At 35.8% G+C, this 23,749-nt stretch overlaps 1 non-coding gene and 1 pseudogene across 1 annotated transcript; both read left to right on the top strand.

The window, feature by feature from the left end:
• Window positions 1–529: 529 nt before the first annotated feature.
• On the top strand, window positions 530–692 carry LOC143398689 (U1 spliceosomal RNA). Its single transcript, XR_013091296.1, has one exon. It is a non-coding gene; the product is annotated as a U1 spliceosomal RNA (small nuclear RNA).
• Window positions 693–9,576: 8,884 nt separating this feature from the next.
• The window catches only part of LOC143398186 (FGFR1 oncogene partner 2 pseudogene), a 66,478-nt pseudogene continuing 52,305 nt past the window's right edge, over window positions 9,577–23,749 (top strand).

The following is a 23,749-nucleotide window of genomic DNA, read 5'->3' as shown; positions in this document are numbered from 1 at the left end:
CACAAGCTTGACAGTTTCCAAGTGCACAGTATCATAATGGTATGTTTTAGCCTAATTTGAACCAAAAAGTTCCTCATGTAAACTTAAATTTCTCTTGTTTGCTCATATTTTAGAGAGCAATTATCTGAGCAGAAATTAATATGTCCTCTTAAAGAAGACATTCAAGTATGATAAAATATAACATTTTACCGACAATCACAATGTTGAGCATCTCTCTCTGATAGAAAATTATTCTTATCCATATCTCACATGATACAGTTTGGAATCAATTTCCTAATATATATGTGGGTTAAAAAAAAGATAGTCAACAGTCATAAACTTGAGAATTTAGGGAAACACCAAACTACTTAAGACATTGGCCAATACTTAATGAAAATAAAATAAAGATCTTTAATTTAGTAAACTAGGCTTTCAGTTTAGAGATGAATAAGAATATATTCAAATATGAAAGATAATTATTTGCTCTGACAAGGTAATTTAAATTTTCTGAAAATTAACATTAAAAAAATTCAGTAAAAATGTATCAAGCACACTTACCTGGTAGGGGAGATACCATGACCACGAAGGTGGTTTTCCCAGGGCGAGGCTTCTCCATTGCACTCCGGAGATGCTGACCCCTGCGATTACCCCAAATGTGGGAAACTCGACTGCATAATTTGTGGTAGAGGCGACTGCGTTCACCCTCTCCCTGGTTTAAAAAAAAAAAAAATGTATCAAGCAAAACTTCCAATTGGCCACCATGCTGGGGTTAGTGGTAAACCAAAATGAACAAAACAAGGCATCTCTCAAATTTCCTTCATTTAATACATTGCTTTTTAACCTTTTGAATCACAACCCTTTCAAGAAACAGTTCACACCTTCTTTGACATCATTAAAATTTTTAAAATAAATCACATTTTGTAAGTTTAACACAATTTTACAACACATACAAGAATTTAAAAACATTTTAAAATAAATGCTATTAAACTATAAATTATATGCTATAAAATCTACATGCAACCGAATAATGCAATTATTTGGTAACTTTTGACTATATAACTACTTCTGCTTTCAAGATATAGAACATTTGTGTCATTACCAAAAGTTTTCTGATACTGCTTTACAATGAATATACAATATCCTCCGACCTAGGAAACCTCTAATCTCATTTGTATAGATCAGTTTTGCTAGTTCTAGGACATCAGGAAAATGGAATCATGAAATATGGTCACTTTTTATCCTGGCTCCTTTGCTCAACATAATATTTTAAAAACAACCATGTTGTGTTTCTTATTTTTTATTGATGAGTAGTATTCTATTACAAGGCTATTCAACAATCTTTTATCCATTTATCTGTTGGTGGATCACTGAGCTCCTTCTAATTCAGGGATACCATGAACTATGACTCTTATCAATGTCCCTACATAAGTGTTTTTAGTTACTGTTTATGCTTATAATTTTAATATTTATTTCCCATTGCCCTTTTGGGATTTTTCCACTCCTCTTTTGAGTTATAAAATATTTTTAGCATTTTGTTTTGTCTACAGGCTTCTTAGCTACATCTACTATCTTTTAGCTGTTGTTTGAGAATTAACAATATGTATCATTTCAATTATTGCTCTAAAATTAACAATGCACATTTTAGAGTTAGTATTATGTCTTTTCACAATTCACACTTCAAATTTTTCAGTTCCTGCTTCTTCATTGTCCTTTATAATAGCACAAATTCCCCACTTCCTGTTTCCTGCTTCTACTTCCCACTTCCCGCTTCACACTTCACAGGTATAATGATCTTACAACAGCATGATTCTACTTAATACCTGTACCTTCTATTCAGCACTGTTCTTTTGCATTTTTATGTGTTTTAAATCTGAATTACAGTGTTATTTTTAATTTAAAGTAAATTATACAAAGAAAAATACTCATCTACATTTGCCCATTGTTATTTTTAGTTCTTTTTAATCCTCTCCATAGACTTGAGTTTTCTAGTTGATATCATTTTCTTTCAATCTAATGTACATATTTTAAAATGTTTTGTAATTCAAGTCTGTTGGTCATGAGGTCTATCCATTTTTGTCCGAAAAAGATTTTGTTTTATTTTTATTTTTGAGGATGTTTTTGTTAGATATAAAATTTAGAGTAACTCTCTTTTTTTATAAACCATTTTAAACGATCCATTCTTTTATCTTTTAGTTGATGTTGTTTCTAATAAGAAATAAACAATTTTTATTATCCCAATTCCTTTGTACATACTTTTACTTTTTCTGTGGCTGCTCTCAAGACTTCGTCTTTCTGCCAGGTACGGGGGTACATGCCTGTAATTCCAGCAATTTTGGAGGCTGAGGCAAGAAGATTGAAAGTTCTAGGCCAAAGGCCCTAAGAAACTTAGCAAGACCTCATCTATAAATAAATAAATAAATAAAAATGGCTGGGGATGTAGCTCAGTTATAAAGAATCTCTTGGCTTGTTCATTCCCTAGTACCAAAGACACACACAGACAGACAGACACACACACACACACACACACACACACACACACACACGTCTTTCTCTGGATTTCCAACAGTCTGTCATATTCTTAGTTATGATTATTTTATATCTATCCTGCTTGAGGTTTGCTGAGCTTTCTGCATTTATGTTGGCATTTTTCTCAAAATTGAAAAGTTCTTAGTAGTTAGTTCTTCTAATATATTTTTCTTTCCTTCGTTTTTTTTCCATTTTCTTCTCTTCCTCTGGAACTTAATCCAAAGTTACACTACTATATAGTGTCCCATATACCCATAATGCTTTGTTTACTGAAGAAAAACTTTTTTCCTTCAATTTTTTTTCTGTTATTGAAATCAAATAGTTTTTTTTCTTGCTGTCATCAAGTTTCTTAACATATTTTTTCTATCTTGAATCATCTCTTAAGTTCATCTGTTAGTAAAATTTTCATTTCTGTTATTGTACTTTTCCATTCAAGCATTCCCAGTTGATTCTATTTCTGTAGTTACCACTTTTATGCGGAGACGCCCCATCTTCTCACTTGTAAAGTCTACGTTTGCCATTTTTTAAGAGTAATTTATATTGGTTGCTTTAAGGTCTTTCTTAAATTCAACAACTGGGCCATTTCAAAGTTGATTCATAGTGATCACTCTATTCTTGAGTATGGATCAAATTATCCCATTTCCTTAAATGCTTTGTGGTTTTTAAAAATAAAATACTGAACTTTTTGAATAATACATTGTAAAAACTCTGGATTTTAAATATCTTCTTCAGAGAAGTATTCTTTCTTGCTTTAGAAGGTAGTTCAATTTCACATTGATTATGTTGATATTTAAAGATGAGATTTTGCTGTTATTGTGGCTGTGCATGAATCCCAAAGTGGTCCCTTGATCCCTGTAATTTGGCAGAACTCAATCTCCAAACTCTTATTTTTTTCTTTTTCACATCTTTCTTAGGTCTTGATTTTAGAGTATGTAAGGGCAGGATGATAGTGGATATTATTGAGACATTTGTCCTTGAATTTAGTGTATGTCTTTTGTGTGTTGAGCTGGTACCAGGTTTTTGTTTTATGGTGGGTTTTTTGTTTGTTTTTGGTTTTGTTTTTTTTTTGCTGAGTGCTACAAGTATTAAGGAGGTAGATAATGAAATTATTCCAGAATATCACTAGGACTGCTTTTCTCCAGTACTGCCCATTTTATAGTACATCTGTTGCACAATTAATCTCATAATACCTTGAACCCAGTGTGCATCACGTGGTCTTTCCCTATATATGCACATCCCAAGCCCTACCCATGGGCTGATAGCATTGCTCTGCACAGTCTTTTGGAATCACCTCCGTGCACATCCTTCTTATCTCTCATGCCTTAATCCATAGATTTAAGCATCTTAACCTGCCCTGAGCTCTGAGCTCTGTCTTCTCAGTTGTTCTGAAAACCTTTTTTCTCCCTTCCCTCTTATGCTCTTTGTGCCATAGTCAGTAAATTTGCGCCCAGGCTGAGAACTAGACAATTGCGGAAGCATGATGAGAAATTCCCTCCTGTCACTGTGTAATCTTACACTACTGTTGGCCACTGTGAGGAAAACATTTGCTTCCTATGTTTCCCAGTTTTGGAGTTTATTATGGCAGGATGACTCATATGGCACCTGTCACTCCATCAAATACATATTATTTTTATACATTCACATTTAGATACTGCATTTGTATGACCCATATAATATTTTCTTGGTGTATTGATGCTAAATAACTGTTTAAGTCAGCTTTTTCACTGCTGTGACAGAAAGGTCTGACCAGAACAATTCTAGAGGAGGAAAATTTATTTGAGGGCTCACAGTTTCAGAGGTCTTAGTCCACAGATGGCTGGCTCTATTTCTCAGGGCCCAAGGTAAGGCTGAACATCATGGCAGAGTGTGTGACAGAGGGAAGCAGCTCACATCATGGTGATGAAGAAGCAGAGAGAGCAGACTCTACTCTTCAGAGACAAAATATATACCCCTCTAGTCACGCCCCCAATTAATCACTTCTTCCAGCCACATTCCACCTGCTTCCAGTTACCACTCAATTAATCCCACCAGGGATTAATTAAACCATTTGGGTTAAGACATTCACAATGCAATTATTTCTCCTCTGAACCTTCTTGCATTGTCTCACACCTGAGCTTTTGGGGAACACCTCATATTTAAACCATAACAATAACTTTATTAAAACAGAACAAAAACTAAAAAAAAAAAACTTTAACATCTTTGCATAGGTTTTCATAAGCAAAATATAACAACCAATATTTATAAAGCCCTGGTTTTAACAATTTTCAAAAGTCTTTTTCCTTAACATTTGGTTCTTATTAGAGATATCAATTTATTTCAAGTTTTATTGAAATCTATGTTGAGAAAGACTATAAGGACTATGAATAGGAATCAGATAAAAATTCTTCTTTTGTGGAAATAATAGATAAAGATTTACTTGAAGTACCAGGATACAATATAGGAAAGTGATAAACACTGAGGCAATGGAAAAAATATTAGGAATATATACAGAAGTAAAAGAATATTTCAAAATGGAAGGACCCTACAGGGGGAAAAGACACTAACCGGCAGACCCTGAACTAGCCATATTTGTTTGTGGATAAATGAATGAGGAATGGCAATCTCTATCTTCAAGACCCAAGGATTTAAAAAAACAGCAAGGTTGGAAAACTAAGGTTGTTTGCAAGAAACAAAGAGCTCATCAATATACTACAAATTTCTCTGAAGAGCAAGACTACCAGGAATGCAAATAATAAAATCTCAGCACTGTGGACTTGTTCAGCACATTCTGGCTTTGTTAGAGCACTGTTCTATGATAGATCAACCGTGTAGCCCTTCCTGAAAATATGAGTGAAGTAACCATAGTTTTCAAATATATGTTGTTTCCTAGAATGTCTATCTCCATCAATGGCAGGAAGAAAAAAATTACAACAGAGGTCCATGACCAAGCCTCTGATTTGAGGGTTTATAGAGTTTCGAGTTTAAGACAGTAGGAATTTCTATAATTAATTGCTTCTTTAAGAGCCACATTATTCCTCTCCTCTCTCCACCCCAACCCAAACTCTACACACAAAGGGAACAATGGGGAGCTATTTATGTACCAGATAAGCAATGTTTGAAAACATCTGAGCCACAGAGTCCTATATAGCTGGGTTGTATGGTAGTTCTATCTTTAGTTTTTTGAGGAATCTCCATACTGCTTCCCAGAGTTGTCGTATTAGTCTGCAATCCCACCAACAACATACAATTGTACCTTTCTATGGGCTAATAAAAAAAAATGTAACAATGGAGTTTATGATAACATCCAAATAATAAAATCCTTAACTAAGGAAGTGAAATACTTACACAATAAGAACTACAAAACACAACTAAAACAAATTTAAAGACAATAAGTGGAAAGATAGTTCATGTTCACAGATTGTGCATTGGTCAGTTTTTCATTGCTACAGTGAATTACTCAAAGCTGGGTACTTTCAAAAACAGGGCAACAGTTTTACCTTGAGAAAAACTCTTGGTGGATGGTGTCATAATGGTGAGAAAGTACACAAGAAGGAAAAATATCAGGACAAGACAGGAAACCAGAACCTTCATAATAATAATTTTACTTCTTCTTTCCCAATATAGAATTTTTCTTTTTATTGACTAATGCCTCTGACTAGAACTTCTAGCACTATTTTGAATCTAAGTGGCAAAAATGCCCATCCATGTCTTTTTCCTGTCTTACAGCAAAATACTTCAGTTTTTCACCAATGATTGATTATGATGTTAATTGTGGACTTTTCATACATTGCCTTTATTATGTTCCTTCCATTTCCATCTATTCTTGATTCAACAAATGTTTTTAACATGAAAGGGTGTTGAATTTCATCAAATGATTTTTCTGCATATATTTAAATGATCTTGTGATTTTTATCCTTCATTCTGTCAATGTAGTATGACATTTATTAGTTTAATGTGTTAAACCATTCTTGACTCCCAAAATAAATCCTGGACACTTTGTTGTGGTTTACAATCTTTTTAAATGTGCTGTTGGATTTGGTTTGCTATTATTTGCTTAAAGACATTTGAATAAATATTCATTTATTCTATCAGACCATAGTTTTAAACTATCAGACCACAGTTTCATTTTCTCATTTCTTTATAAAAGTTATTTTAAATTCTTTGTCAGGTAATTCACATAGCTCAGTTTCTTTAGGTAAAGTTTTGAAAAATTTTGTTTATTTGATTGGGTCGTGTATTCTGTTTTTTGTGTTTCTTATAACTTTGTATTGGTATCTGTGCATTTGATGTACCTCCTGGTGTTGGGGCAGGAGAAGGGCATGAAGGTGTCTTGAAGTTTTCCACCAGCCTTAATGAAACTAGTGTTGCACTTTTCTGCAGGAAGCTCTTAGCTTGTTCCTGGATTTTTTGCGGAGGCTTGGTCTGTGTGTTATCATTTTCCTCATGGGAAGAAGGGGAGTCTGGGATTTAATATTCAGCAGTCTTGTGAACATCCCAAGGAAGTCTCATTTTCATTGGTCAGAATTACTTCAGGCTTATGATTTTATTCACACTGAAACTAGCCTAAGCTAAAATAATTTAATAACAACTTAAATAGTTGAAAATACCTGGAAAGAGTGGCATAGAACACATTTCAAGCAAGGCAAAAATTAAATGAGGTATCCAAAACTCTTTTTCTCTGTCATTTGAAGCTGATTCCCTCAATGAACAAAGTTATTTACTAGCTTAGCAGCCTAAATGAAAAGTCCAGACAAAATGGTGTGGCAAAGATTGTCTTACCCTGGGTGATACTATTTTCTTGAAACAAAGAAAATTCCACAAAAATGAAGTGGTGTTTAAGGCCATGCTCCTGTGTGCTCAACAGTATGGAGGTTATCAAGTTCAACAAGATAATAAAGTAGATTCCCCTCAGGAAATGGGTTTCTATTTGTATGAAGTGGGAGAGAAATTTTACATCATGAAACTATTTAGTGCATGATTATTTATAATGGCGAAAACCTTAAGAGGCTCCCAGATACCCAGCCATAGGGACTGGTCATATGATGATATAGTCATATGATGAACTATTTTAAAACTGTTAAATTTTATGTAAGAAAAGTTTTATTAATATAAAATGTTTAAAATGAATGACTAAATGATATGATTCTATAAGATTCTACTCATTTGTCAAATTATAACTAAAGGTTGTAAAATGCATAAGGAAACACCTAAAATATAATAATACACAGGGTAGATGCATTTGGATAATAAAATCAGGTTTTCTTCTCTTTTTCATATTTTTCTGTTCTTATATAAGCATGGACTTTAGATTTTGAAAATCGTTATAATTTTACTTACATTGAAGTCTAAAGTTTCTTTTGTTTATTAGATTTATATTTGTGTGTGGGTCTTGCAATTAGGACATTAGAAGCACAGGAGAAATTATGGATGCATTAGCCACTCAGGAGCAGAGACTTAAATGGACAAATTGTGCTTCAATCCAGTGAATGGAGATTTCATTTATTTTGAAAATGAAAATATTACTTCATCAGGCATTGAGGAACTTGGAACATTTCCAATCCATCACACTGAGATGCCTTTCTTAATTCTCTCTATGAATAATGCAGAGCATATTGGCACCTGGCTTAAGAATCTGAGGTGTGTTCACTGTGAAATAGCCTATAGTCAAGTTTCAGCAGAGGCAGCAAAGGATGCTTTTGTTCATTAACTCAACAGGGTTCACATTTGGCCCAGAACTTCAATAAAACCAAGAAACAAATAAGACTGTGAAATAAAACTGCATGAACACAGAAAAGAGATCTGTTGATAATGTGATACTAAGTAGTTTCTTCAAACCATACCTGTTTCTAAGTTAGAACTGAGGATTCTCAGGGTGTGAGAAACCTACAATAATTTCTGAAAAGTATGTCCATCTGGATCCTTGCTATAACTGTTCTGACTACTTTAATTAAAAATTTTATGCGGTTTTGTTTACTTATTATAAGTAGCAGTTATATCTCGGATTTCATGTTTTACATTTTAACTATGCCATGGCGGCAAACTGGCCTCCCAATTTTCCTCTGTGCCCATGTGGCAGGGTGCCTATAATAGGCTGCCTGTAACAGGCCATGCATTGCTCGCTCAGTACCACTGAAGTATAAAAGAGGCAAATAGAGATCACACCCATGAACTGTTTTGTGGAGTAGAAGACATAACTTTAAAATTTCTGTGTCTTCTAATCACCTGGCTGGGCCATGTGATATATGATGACTGAGTTCAAAGAATTAGATATAGTCCCTGCTCTTAAGGAACTTAATGAGGCTGCAGAGATGAACATATAAAACACCAGGATGAGGCTAAAATAATTATGAGGACAATAAGAAGAAATTTTGCTAATTAAGCAGAAGGGAAAGGAATTTTAGCCCATATTTGAAGCATGAAAGGTTTAGAGAATTTCAGGCTGAGAGATTATTCTTTTGAAGGGGGAAAAAAAAAGCCATGGGTTTATGAAAGTACATTCAGAGACAAGACCGTTGTCCCTCCAGCCTGCATGTGTGAGGAGGGAAGCAATTGGTGAGCAGATTACTGAGCCCAGATGCTGTGCTAAGGACTGAACACCATTTTCTAAACTAAGGGAGCCACTGGGGTATTGAAGCAGCAGAGTGTGGCATGATGGGCCTGGGCTTTAGTAAGATAAAGCTTGTGACAGTCTAAATGATGGATTTGAAGTGAGAGAAATTATAGAAAAAGAGACCAGTCAGGAATGTGCACAAGAAAAGGAAATAACCAAGACAGTAGCAGCGGAAATAAAGAGGGGAAGACAATCCAAAATTAGATGAACAAGTAATTAAATGTGCGCGGCCTTGCGCCTCTGTATCTGTCACTGTATTAAGGATTCCATGCACATTTATTTCATTAAGTCTCATAACATCCCTCTGAGGTACATTCTATTCACTAAGCCTGTTTCACAGATGAAGGAATTGAAGATTAGAGAAGTTTAAGTTGCTGGAGTCCTCGCTAGTAATTATAGAGCTGGGACAGAACCCAGGTCTAACTAATTCCAGTGCATAAGAAATCCCTAAGATAAACAGTCTCCAACCTGCCCAGATGACCATGGAAAATGAGGCAACTAAAGATGACCCTGTTGTTTCTAGCCTGAGTGACAGGAAGAGTGACGAGCTGATCCGTGAAGGTAAGGACTACAGGAAGAAAAACAGGTAAGCAGGTTCCAGAAGAGAGAGCAGGAAAGGGTAGAAAAAAAAAAAAGAAAAAGATTTACTTTGAATATGGAAAATATATGTATGCTCTATGTCCAGTAGGAAGCTGGGAGTTCAGTTTGGGACTAAAAATGTAGCACACTCAATTACTCTCAGGGAGATTGCTGCAGAAACCACGAAGAACAGCCCTACCCAGGTAGACAGTGGATGGGTGGAAGACAGCAGAGATGGGGGCAGACACTTAAGGATGTCCCTGAGCAGGAGAAGGAGAAGGAACCTGAAGACACATGACCAAAGAACCTGGAGAATGCAGGGTTAAGGAAGCTAAGGCAGAAGAGAGCTTTGAAAAAGAAATATTGGGGGAAACGAAAAGACCATTTCAACAAGCAAAGTTTCAAATATCAAAGAGAGATCATATTGGAAAAGAACTGAGAAATGTTTGTTGGATTTGGCTTTCAGGAGACTGTTGCTGACCTTTAAGAAAGATGGTTCAGGAGAAGAAAAGGGGTTTGAAACCAGATCACTATGCTGTGCGGCATAAAGGGCAGGTGAGGAAGAAGAGTACATTTCTCTGACAAAATTGATTCTTTCCTGGCCAATGTGTTCATCTCTTCCCAAATAACACAGTAGACATTTTCTAGTGGCCACAAACACACTTTCACAACAACGGTCAACATTCACATTCTCCTAAGATAAAAGATTTCTGACTCCTTTAAGTCTCTATTACATCTAAGAGAACTTTTCAATCACAGAGTAAAAAGAGTGAGATTTCTCTTCACTGTGGTTGTGTTTCCTTGTGTGTCTTTATTCAATCAGTGTAATCCACTTGTTGCTGATGTCTGCCTATTTGCTAACTCACACACAATCTTAGTAAGTCTTTTCTAGGTGGTAAATTTGGAAAGATAAGCGGGACATGCTCATCTTGGTTAATTTCCATTTCTTTCTTTGGGAACCAGCCTCTTGGCAGAAAGAACGCAATCACACCTGTCCAGGCAGGCATCTCATCATTTGGGGGGATTCTGTCCTTTGGGGGGATAACTTTAAAGATACCAACATTTGATGTGTTTGTTGGAAACATTGAGAAATAAGATGTGAGTAGAAGAACTGGAGAGAAAAATATCAAACACATAGAGAATCTCTAGGACTATATCGTGTGTTTTTGTAGCAAGATATGTTGAGGTCTATAATGGCTTATATCCAATCAGCTCTTAACTGATGTGGCAGAAGCTAGCATCTTTAAGACTCAGGACATGTGATATTCTAATATGGGTGTACCAATGCAAATTATGATGTAGGGCTCTATGGGAAAGCAAATTTATCATGGAGCTAAGACTAGAGGGTCTCAACAAAGATGCTGGACACTGGGAAAGCCTTTAGTGGACTCAGGCAGATCAAAGGTTGTTGCTTCTTGACTTAGAAACACACTTGCATAGGAAATGTGGACAGTGAAACCCATCACAGGTGCCAGTGGCTGCAGAGATCTTAATGCTTAAGAGCAGCTGAGACAATGATTAAATTTTAGAGAGAACCTGGAGTTTCTCTGTAAATCTGTAGACCTTGGTATAATTGCTTTTAAACTGCAGGGAAGCTATGTTTCGTGTGTGCCATGGAGTGCTTCTGACATTCTGACTTTAAATTGTTCACACCAAGCTTTGGTAGGCAGCAAAAGATCAATAATTAGCTGCCTCAAACTATTCTACTCAGAGCCAAGGAAAGGGTAGTAGCCTTATAAAGCTTGTCCTTGGGCTTAAGTATAGACTATATGAAGAAATACTTGATGAGTTTCAAGGTGATGTTATTATTACAGGGCACTTTTGATGGTTTCCTATATTATGAGGAAACCTGAGTTTATAGAATCCACAAGTGGAGGGGAGACAGTGAGGAGCATATGAAGAGACCCTGGCCTCACCGTAGCCCTGGGGGACACAGGCTGCAGAAGCTTTCACACCAGTTCTGTCTCAGGAATGTGTTGTAAATGCTTTTTTTTGGTTGAAATAAATATGAAGGCAAGATGAAAGCCATAAGTAAAAAACAGACTTCTTAGACCGAGCAATTCTATGACATGGTATTAGCCACGATGGCACAGGTTTAAAATGTCTTTCTGCAAAAATACTACATAACTTTATACATGGTAAATAGATGATCAAATAGCTCACTGTCTACATAGCACTAAAGTGTCAAGAACCCAGAACTCACAGAACAAATGGAAATTAAAAAGCTATGCATGGGAAGCTTCTGCTCCCAGAGATGGTAGGTGGATTATATTAATCCTTTTTGCTGAAGATTTCTCTCTATTAAATTTAAGTAAACAAATTCTGATTAATTTGGGCTAAGCTGTGGCATCCAGGTAAAAGTGAAAAATTAAGAAACTTTCTCCCATCGTCCTTTTTGGAAGCCAGTCTCCAAGATGCCCCACAGTGATCCGTGTCTTGGTATTTGGATCCTTGTGTAATACTCTTCATTGCAAATGTTACTGGACCCAGTGACTCATTCACAACAAATGGAATATGACAGAGCAATGGTGTGTGACTCAGAAATTAGGACATAGCGACAACATGATGTCACTCTCAGAGCACCACCCTCAGGGAAGTTATTTGCTGTGTCAAGAGGACACACATGTAGCCTGTAGAAAAATCTTTGGCCAACAGCAATAGATAGATAGATAGATAGATAGATAGATAGATAGATAGATAGATAGATAATAAAATAGACAGCCTATTACATGAATAAAGTTTGGAAATGAATCTTCCAGGCTTTAGGACGATACAGCCCTGGAGGCACTGGGCTGCACCACAGGAGAGACTCTGAGCCAGACAGAACTAACCAGAAAAAAAGTATTCCCAGATGCCCAAAACAGAAACTGTGAGATAATGCATGTCTGTTGTTTTAAGCTGCCAAAATTTGGGTTGATCCATCTCACAGCCATAGATAATTAACATTTCTTCTTTCACTTAGAAATAACTGAGACTTTATTATAGGTTTAGCTGATGTTAAATAATGAACTCAAAAATATTCCCCTGGAAATACTTGTTAAAATCTGAGAAATTTCCAGTTTTCTTAAAAAGTTAGTATATGTGGGGGACAGTGTGGTTATAATCTTGTGTGCCCTGTTACCCTTTTGAATTCTGAAAGGAAAGACATAACCCCTCTTGTGTTACAATAATAGAATGTATGAGGTACCAGAGAAACACTACCTATTCTCATGAATCCAAATAATTGGAAAAAAAATCTCACATAGATTGAGTATAACAAAAAAAGAGATTTCTTTTCATTTCTAACATTGCATACATATTGTCTACAATATTATATTTTAAACATTAATTCTTTTGAAGCTCAATAGATATAGCTTTTAATTTCTCCCTGTGAATTTGAAAGCAAAAGGGGGCTTCTATTGAAGTTTTCTGGTATTTATTATTGTAGCATTTATATATGTTATTAGATTTCTTAATAATAGCATCAAATTTCCTTACAGAACTAATGATATGTTGCATTGAAAAATAAAGTGGAGAAAGAAAGAAAAATAATAAAAAATTGGACATATTTGGGGAAGGGGGAGAGAACAGAGAGGACATTTTCAACCTCAAACAGAATAGCTATGCAGTAGATTTAAGTAATGGGCCCTTATTTTAGAGCTTTCTCAGGGTAGAACGTATCTTTCCCATGACTGGTCCCAAGAGGATGCTTAAAGGGGCAGTGATTCTTCTTTGAGACACTGATAAAGAATTGTCTTGGAAACTGGTGCCCAGATCATTCTAGGCTGCTGATTTCCCGGTGAGGGAGAACTAAGGTCAGTTTTAGAAGCTCAGCCCAGTGAGGTAGGAGAAATGAGAGGAATGCTGGGATTTTTGAAGATGGTATTATTACTGCAAGAACTACCCTTTCTCTGCCCCTCGACTCTGCTCTCAGGAGGTGTAGTGATTTATCTGATGAACAAATTTCAAAAAGAAAGAATTTGGTACCATTTTTTTCTCTTGAGAACTCTTAGCCTTCAGTACAGATTTTCACTCTTGCTCTTGGGAGCAGGCTCTTCCCAACACCAGTGTCCCATAATATCTTGACTGGGTAGGTGGTCTTCACTAATGCCGTGGTTTGTTTCCCAAGAGTATTTGGCCCTTAAACTTAGTTTTTATCAGTTAAAACAAAATGAAAAAAAAGAAAGAAAAAAAAGAAGACTTTGATTTTTTTCATATACTTTACTTTCCATCTCATTTCTCAATTTGTCTTCAGCCCCCCACCCCACAAAAGTATGGTGTTTTATTTCCTCAGGAAAACTCACATGTGTATCAAAATTCAAGTAACCAAAAGGATTTGGCTGGAAATGTTTAAAGGTAGTGATACAAAATTTGTTTTTAATTCTATATTTTTATCATGATCAAGGTGATAAGTGATTCCAGTGTTAACAGGATGCCTCTCCAAATATACCTTTTCCTTGTTGGTGTCGTAACAAATAACATGGGAAGAGATAGAATTTAAGAAAGTGTCTTTCCCATGCTCAAAAAAATTGAGCTTTGGAGTCAGGCAAAATATAGCTTCTAATCCCAGGCTTTGGCAAATCATTCAACCTCCTTGAAGCCTATTTCTTCAATTGCTTCTTCATTTTATCTGTATAATGAGGAGTGGCAGCTACTCTGACGGGTTAGTGTGTGGATAAATGAGGTAACAAATGCAATGTCAAGTTCAGTGTCTAACATCAGTGGACGCCCAATTCATATGGAGCTATTTCTATCAGATCCTAAAGTCTATTTTATCTTACTGTATAATAATTCATTAGGTGCCAATTCTCACACCATTTTTTTTTACCCAGAGGATTTTTACATTATAAATTTCTTGAAGCTATCATTTCCTTAAGATATTTTTACTCTCACGAACAATTTTTTCTATTTAGCTTACAATTAGTGGGTATGTTACTCTAGGCAAATGTCAGGTCATCCTCTCTCCATCTACTTTAAATTCATCAAGTGCCATTTTAAGCTCATTCAAACATTTTGTCAGCTTTCACTACTTAATTTGTATGGATTTTGGATCTAGGAGCAAAACAAGGTCAAGGAATAAAAAGTCCCCGTGGATATTGCTATAAAAAAAAACTTTCAATATTTTTAATATTAGATTTGCTTGTAGAATGTCCATGGTACAATTTAATAAATTCTGGATTTGTTGCCTTAGAAGAAAGTTTCCTATATCAGTCCTTAAGGAATTTTATTTAGATATTCTTTCTTGGTTCAATTATCCTATGAGCTGGTCTATCCTCCATTGAGAGATCTGATTTTGAAAGCAAAACTTTAATAACTTTAAGTGTTTAAATGGATCTAACTCTTTCCCAGCATTTAGATATACTGCTGCCAAGCTATAAAGTAATCCTTACTCCATATCTTGTGCCCAAGGGAATTGCTGTGAGCTCAACTTTTCACACCAGCTCACAGTTGCTCTGTAAGAAACTTTACTTGGGTTCCCGGGTTTGTACTATCTGATGTTAGAGACTCAAATTTTTAGATATTTCCTAGCTTCCAGGCTAGTCTCCTTCCCTTAGATCTTCATCTCCTTTGTTCTGGGCCCTGAGTCTTCAGGCAACACAAATAACTCCCAAGACTAGTTCTTTTTACTTAGTTCCCCAGGACCAAAGTCCATGTAGACAAATTGTTACTTGTAAAAACCACACAATCAGTTTAATGAAAGAAATTTGTATTTATATCAATAATGTTAGTATAATACCATTCATAAATGACGTACAATATGAAACTTATTTGTGTTTTCGTCTTTTTAAATTCAAAAGCCATTGTTATATGGAATATTGTTATATGGAATGTAACAATATATGGAATGTAACAATAACTTTAAAATTCAGGAAATGAATATTCCTGCTTCAATGAAGGAAAATCAAACAAAACATTTCCTCATTAAACTTTGAACAGAATACATAAAAGGAAGTACACCTGCATATGATAATCTTAATCCATTGACTTTGATTCACTTTATCACAGAACAGATTTTATGTTTCTCTAGCAAAAGAAGTAAATTCCTTTCAAACTCTAAAAACAAGTGATAATGTTACTTATTGGTAAGAACTACCTTTGCAAGAACAAGGCTATGTCAAATGTTTAAGGGAAGATTAAAAACAAGATTAAAAGAAAAAAAGGAGCGACGAATTCTGGCATGTTATTCAGCTATCCATTACTGTGACAAAACACCTGAGAAAAGAAACTTAAAAATGAAGAAATATTTGTTTTGAATTGTGGCTTCAGATGTTTCAACCCACAGTGACTTAGCCCTGTCCCTTTAGGTCTTTGAGGAGGCAGAACATGGTGGGTGATGACAGAGGTACTCACTTCATGGAAGCCTGGAAGCAAAGAGAAAAAGAAAAGGAGAGAGACTGGGGACAAGATACAGCTCCCAAAGACCTGCTCCCTTTAACTAAGAACCACCTCCTAGAGTTTCCAACACCTTCTAATAGTCCATTCAACTATGAATCCATCAATGGATTAATCTGTCAATGAGGCTAAAACCCTCACGATCAAATCACTTTCCAAAAGCCCCACCCCTGAACATTGCTTCTTTGAGTACCAAACCTTGAATGCATGAACTCTTGGGAGACATTCAAAATACAAACCTTAACAAGTGGCACTTTAGTTTTAATTTCACTTAATAGGTCAAATCAGATACAGTCACTCTCATGCTTATTGCAGTACTGTGCCCAATAATCAAGAGATGGCCAAACCTAAATGCCCATCAATTGATTAATAGATGAAGAAAAAACAGTATATACACACAATGGAATACTCTTCTGTCATATAAAAGGATGAAACCTTGTCGTTTGTGACAATGTGGTGGGGACTGAATATCAATCACTATGTAATGTGAAATAAGCCTGACATAGAAAGACATGTACCACATTATTTCACTCTTTTGTGAAATATAAAAAAGTTGATCTCATGCAAATAAGGAGTAGAATAGTGGTTACCAGAGACTGGGGAGTATTCAGGAGAGAGAGGGATGGGAAAATAATGATCAATGAGTAATATAGTTAGGGAGGAGTAAGAAGTGAGGTGTACTATTGTACAGTAGGGTGAATATAGTTAGAGATGTGTACATGTATCTCAGAAAGCTAAAGGAAGAATTTTGAATGTTTTAGCCACAAGGAAGTGGTGAATATTTGAAGAGGTAGAGATGTTTAATCTGATTGCACGATGCAGAAATTTACTGAAATGCCACATGGTGCATCATCAATATGGAAAAATTTTGTGTTTTATGTGTCAGTTAACAAGAATTTTAATTAAAAGCAATTTTTAATTAAAAATGAGATATAGTCAAGAATACTAATATCAAGGGTATGCCAGTCTTCCAAATTCTATTTTTTTTTCCAGAAACATTTAGTGATCAAACAACAGGAATAGTGGATGGTTTATAGAGCAAGGGAGAGAAAGAGAAAGAATCTTGGGTCCAGTCTTACCTTTCCACATAATAACTGTGTGACCACAAGTGGACAGCAACTTCTCAGGTTTTCCCATTACCAAGTCCTTTCTATCTCATTTGGGTTACTGGAAAATTAAGTGAGAAAATGTGTACCGTCACTAGCAAAGTAGCTGCTCTATAAGCATTAGCTCATCATCAGAGAAAGGAAATGCATATTCCTATGGTCAGAGTTTCTAATGTGGACACCCAATGAAAGGTTTTATAAATTGTCTAGTTTGGTCCATGTGTTGGCTATTTTAAAACAGAATTTTTTTTCTCAGTTTAATTTCCATTCAACATAGCTATTCTACAAGCTCAAACATGTATATTGAATTCTTCCTCACATTTCATTTACCATTACATTCTTTGGGCTACACAGCAGGTTTTTAATCTCAGACAGATTTTCATGCCTCAATCATCTTAAAATATTAGCCGAGATCAGTATTAAAGAAACTAATATAGTAACACTAACATAACATGATTCAGATCCAGGCTTTCATACCCCACAGCGTGAGGAAAGTTTTTTGGATCAGATCATTTTCAACCTAAGATAAATTTAGAAGCATATTGATTTATTTGGAGCTTTTTGAACAGCTTTCCTGGTAACAAATTCAACCTGTGCTCACGTTTAAAGTTAAGCAGAGGCACTATCATTTTTTGCACTAGTACTTTTAAAAATTATTTTTTACTATTTTCACTTCAAGATCTTGAGTCCTTTAAGATTAGGATTTTTTTTTTTTTTTGCTTTTATTTTTTATTTCATCCAACTGTTCTTTCCTCCTGTGTACTTGACATCTTGTTGTAATTTTAGTATTCCCCTCCTCTTCATTCAGGATCATTTAACTTCATAAAAGAATTCTTTTTTTATGTACTTTCATTTTAATGGTTAAATACTGAGAACCCAGCACCCTTATCACTCCCCATAGATTCATACACTTGTTTTTTCCTTCATTTCCAAGAAAATATGAAATCCTTTGTGAAATTTTGTCCTTGTCGTTTTAATCTTTTACCAAGGTAGAAATGGATCCTTTCCTTTTCGATTTTCCCCAGTGCTCTTCTTCAATCTCCCAGTGGAAAATAATTGCCATCACTGTATATTTTTGAGTACTTGATTTAAATGTCTAATTGTGCTTCTAATACCATCTGACCTCGAATTACAGTTGATTGGATTCAACTTTGTTTGCTCATCTGATTAGAATCCCCTGAGGCTTGTGGGCATTCCTAGAATTGTTCCATTTCTCATACCTCCTATGACATAGTTCAAACATAGTAAGCACTAATTTAATGTTAATTGACATGAATACTAGTGATTCAGACACTTGCATTTCTTGGCAGCATATCATGTGCCAGTCACTGTGCCACATTGGTACTATTATATGGCCGGTGCCCTATCAGTACAGGTATAGAAATAAACAGCAGTTATTGAACTTCTACTCTGTGCCCATTTTTTCCTAAAATTTCATTGTAAATTTGTAATTACATTTAACTAATTAAAATAAATGATATCAAGGGCTATACAACCTAATTTGCTTCTATCATAAACGTTCCCCCTATCTCCTGATCTCCTTTGTGGCTAGGATTAGTCATAATGCACAGTTCTAGAAAACAGAAGTTGATATATGCAAAGGAGAAATCGGAAAACATTTTCTAATGAAAGGGGCAGGCCTCGATGACGCCATTCCCTTTAACACATCAGGAGCCTAGAACAAAGATTCCACACCTGGAGTAGTGGCAGACATCTTGCAGTGGGAAGGAAAGGAGATAAACTCTCAGGCCAGCCAGCACAGTTTTCACTGGAGTGCTAAACATTGCTCATGGTTCCGGGTTTCCAGTTTTGTTAGAAAACTGTACTCTTAAATATTTCTGCTGCTCTTTCTTGAATTATGTCCCTATTACCCAGAAGGAATCTTATCTTCTTTTATAAACAAAAGAGAAAGTGACTCAGAGAAGTTTACGTGCCCAAGGTCGTGTGTTGGTTTTGCAGCATGGTGGCAAAGATTAATCACAAACGCAGTTTGACTTTTATACAAACCTCTATTTACAGTGTTCTAAAATGGTAACTTTGACAACATGAACACTATGTTGTCAAAGTTACCAGGTGTGATATTTTGTAGGAAATGGGCCTCAAAGTCACTGTTATTACTCAATCTTAACTTTGAATCATTTACTTGTGATATTTTTAGGTTTTATTTCTTAATACTTTTTTTGAATATGATGGGTAAACAAGGGGCATTAGAAGTGAATGGGTTTCACTGTATGTATTGTTAATTCTAGTTAAAATAAAGGCAGGGTGGTGACCCAACCCACTAGTGGAAAATCATGATGTTTGTTCTGGAACTTTCCTTTTCCTTTAAATAAATAAATGATGGACATGCCATCTATAGGTAAGGCCCTACTATACAAAAATGCTGTACACTAGTTTATCTAAAGCCGAAATGTTGGTTTTTTTCCCTCTTGAAAATATTGTCCCAAGTCCAGTCCTCTGAAAAACAATTAGCCGGTAAGTTTAAGGTTTTGCGTTCATAATTTGGACTGTATCCTGTCATTGATATTTATTTTAATCTTCTATTGATTTCTGTGGGAATTCTTCATGTAAAATGAAGGCAGGATATAGCCCTAAAGGAATTTCTGCAAAGAAGGTTTCCCACTTTCATCTCTTTGTGTTTGATTTTTATTACGTTTAGGTCATGACGCTGTACATCTAAAAATAGCTCTACAGGCCACAGCTATGATAAAGTCTTCTATTTTTGCATTCAGACTCAAAGGTCAATGAGAATGCTAAAGTCTCACAGGGAAGAACTACATTAGAAATGATTTTTTTAACCCCATGTTTTTGGTCCCTTTTCCAAAGAAAGGAAGAACATTTGGATTATTGCAAAATGTCATTTTTACTTTATATACTCCTAAATGCCTACCAATAGATTCATCTAAAAACTTTCCAAATGAACAATGAATAAAACATTAGGTATAATATAATACAGCCATTTAAAGTTATTATAATGAAAAATGTGGAATTATGGACCTTGGATATTTTCTGGGATGGTTTTAAGTTTGTTAAAAGGCAAGGTAGAAAAATTGTATATACAAATATTTTTCTACTGGGGAAGAAATAAACCTCTCCATTATTACAAATGGCAGATCTTTCCCATCACTGTATGTAACTAACTGAATTTGTTGGTGAAAATTGTGTGGTAGAAGTCGAGCTCAATCTTACAGATCTCTTTTTTTAATGGTTTTATTAGTGCATCATATTCACACATAGTAGGAGAGTTCATTTTGACATATTCATATATGCATGAAATATAATTTGCTCCATTTCAATCCCTAGTACTTCTCTTTTCCCTCCCTGCTCCTCTCCCTATTTCCCTTCTACTCTACCTGTCTTCCTTCTATTTATTATAATTTTTAATTGAAGCCTTATAGATATACATGAAGGTGGAATTCACTGTGGTATATGCATATATGTGCATAGCAAAATTTGTTCAACTTTATTCCACAGTTTCTCCCTTTCCCCATCCCTTTTCCCTCCTCCCCTTCCTCTACTCTACTGATCTTCCTTCTATTTTCATGGGATCTTTCCTCCACCTTTGCTCCCTTTTTTTCACCCTAACTTTTGCATATGAGAAAGGAAAAAAAAAAAAAAAACCAACTTTTGACTTTCTGCGTCTGGCTAACCTCACTTAGCATGATAATCTCCAGGTCCATCCTTTTACCAGCAAAAGTCATAATTTCATTCTATTTTATGGCTGAGTAAAACTCCATTGTGTATATATACTACATTTTCATTACCCATTCACCAGTTGACAGGTATCTGGGCTGGTTCTATATCTTGGCTGTTGTGAATTGTATTGCTATAAATATGAATATGCCTTTATCACTATAGTATGCTGATTTTAGTACTTTAGAATAAATACCAAGGAGTGGGATAGCTGGGTCATATGGTGTTTCCATTCTTAGTCTTTTGAAGAATATCCATACTGCTTTGCAAATTGTACTAATTTGCAGTCCCACCAACAATATATGAAGGTATTTTTCCCCCACTCCTTGCTGACATTAAGTGTTACTTGTATTCTTGATGATTGCCATTGTGATTGGAGTGAGATGAAATCTCAGTGTAGTCTTGATTTGAGTTTCCCTGGTTTCCAAGGATATTGAATATTTTTTCATAGATTTGTTTGTAATCTGTAGTTTTTCTTTTGAGAAATTTCTGTTTATAGCTGTTTTGACCATTTATTGATTGGGCTCTTTGGTGACGTTTTTGCGTGTGTATGTGTGTGTGTGTGTATGTGTGTGTGTGTATGTGTGTGTTAAGTTTTTGTTTTAAGTTCTCTATATATTCTGAATATACTCCCCTTTCAGAGAAGTAGCTGACAAAGATTTGCTCGCATTCTTTAGGCTCTCTTTTCATGCTTCTAATCATTTCCTTAACTGTGCAGAAGGTTTTAAGTTTTGTTTCATCACACTTACTGATTCTTGGTTTCATCTGTTGAACTTTAAGGGTCTTGTTAATAATGTCAGTGCCTGCTCCAATATGTTGGAGTGTTGAACCTGTTTTATTCTAGCAGTTGTAATGTTCTGGTCTAATTCCTGGTTCTTTGATCCACTTTGATTTGACTTTTGTGTAGGGTGAAAAGTAGGGATCTAGCTTCATTCTCCTACGTATAAATATCCAGTTTTCTCAGAACCATTTGTTAAATTTTCTCCAATGTATGTTTTTGGCACAATAGTCAAGGATAAGATGGCTGCATCTGTGTGGGATTTTGTTGTTGTTGTTGTTTATTTGTTTGTTTCCTCTATTCTAGTTCATTGATCTTCATGTCTATTTTGGTGCCGATACCATTCTGTTTTTGTTACGATAGCTCTGTAGTATAATTTGAGATCAGGTATTGTGATGCCTCCAGCATCATTCTTTTTTCTCAGTATTCTCAGATCCTTTTTGATAACAGATTCAATTTGAGGAGCTTGATTAACTGACAGCTTCTGAGCCAAGGTCATGTTCTTTTCAGAGTGATTTCAGCTGAGGACTGAACAAAACTGAGATTCAAAGGCTTCACTGATTATTCATATTTTAATCAGCATTATGTTGCTGGAAACGAAAGACCTGACAAGTACAACCTAGAGGAGGAAATGTTTATGTTGGCTCAAGGTTCCAGAATTTCAGTGCATGGTCAGCCATTGCTCTGGAAATCATAGTGAAAGGGCATGGAATAGGAAAGCAGCTCAGGACATGATAGTGAAGAAGCACAGAGAGAGAGCTCCACTTTTCAGGAACAAAATATAAATCTCAAATGCAAGCCCTCAGTAACCTATTTCCTCCAGCCACACCCTACCTGCCTATAGTTACCAACAAGTTAATCCATATCAGTAGATTAATCCACTGATTAGGTTACATCTATCATAATCTATTAATTTAGTTTCTTAATATTCTTTCATTGTCTTACACATGAGCTTTTGGTGGACACCTCATATATAAACCATGATTTTCTACCCCTGGCCTGCAAAATCTCATGCCCATCTCCCAATGAAAAGTAAATTTAGGCCATTTCCAAGAGTCGCATTGTCAAAAGTTTCAGCATTGCCCAAAATTGAATCCAAGTCCAAATTGTTCTCTGAGATTCCAGGAAAGCTCTTTCCAGGGATGCTTTTCCCCTCAAAACTCAAAAGCAAGTTACATATATCCAATATATAAAGACACAGAATAAAGATTTCCATTCCAAAAGGGAGAAATAGGGGCAGAGAAAGAAAACAATGGCATGAAAATAAGACCAATATCTAGCTGATCAAGTTCTGTCGCTCCACTGTCAGTATCTGGGGCACATGGAATCATGATATTGTTCCCAAAGGACTTTTCTGGCTCAACTACGATGGCCTTTGGGCTACAGTCCACATGACCACTCTCTGGACTTGTTTTTGCTTGATTTCTGAAGCTTTCCTCAGCAGATATTCCAGGTTCCTGGAATCTCTTGGTCTCGGGGTTTGCCACTGAAGCTTAGGCTTCCTTCTCACATTTTCACACATTGCCCTCTCAGGGGATGCCTACAGGAATTCCAACTCTAGTCCACTTTGCCTGGCCTCTCAGACTTCCCTTTAAAATCTTGCTGGCATCCAAGACCCCTAACTTCAGCCTGCAGCATTTCTGCAGAACCAGAACCAGTGGATGAGGTCAAGGACTGTGGCCATCTTGAGCAGAACCCAGACCTCCTGGGGCCATGGCTGCAGCAGCTCCTGAGTGCCTGGGTAGCTAAGCATGGGGAAACAGCTTCCTAGGTCCCTTTGTGCAAGAAGAGTGCACCAGGGTCTCTTTTTAAAGGATTTTTACTTTTAACTCTTGAGTTTGCACTGGGTGTGGTCTTGCCAATTCCTAGGATGACTTCAAGCCATCTTTTCTATATCTCTGGGCAAGGTACTTAGCATCACTTTAATGGTTTTAATCTCTTCAACAACTACAACTTCATTGGCCCCAGTTGTACGTGACCAAATTGCAATTTTTTTAAACTCCTCCCAATATTATTTCTGTTACTGATTTTCACAGTAAACTTAGTTAAAAGTCATCAGTAATCTCCATGGCACTGACTGCTGTGCTGCCATGAAATCAGTTATCACCTTTAACTTCAGCAGTCTCA

Source organism: Callospermophilus lateralis, chromosome 4 (assembly GCF_048772815.1).
Source record: "Callospermophilus lateralis isolate mCalLat2 chromosome 4, mCalLat2.hap1, whole genome shotgun sequence".
NCBI lineage: Eukaryota > Metazoa > Chordata > Mammalia > Rodentia > Sciuridae > Callospermophilus > Callospermophilus lateralis.
Note: the sequence above shows the minus strand (reverse complement) of the source record. Positions and strands in the feature narration are given on the sequence as shown.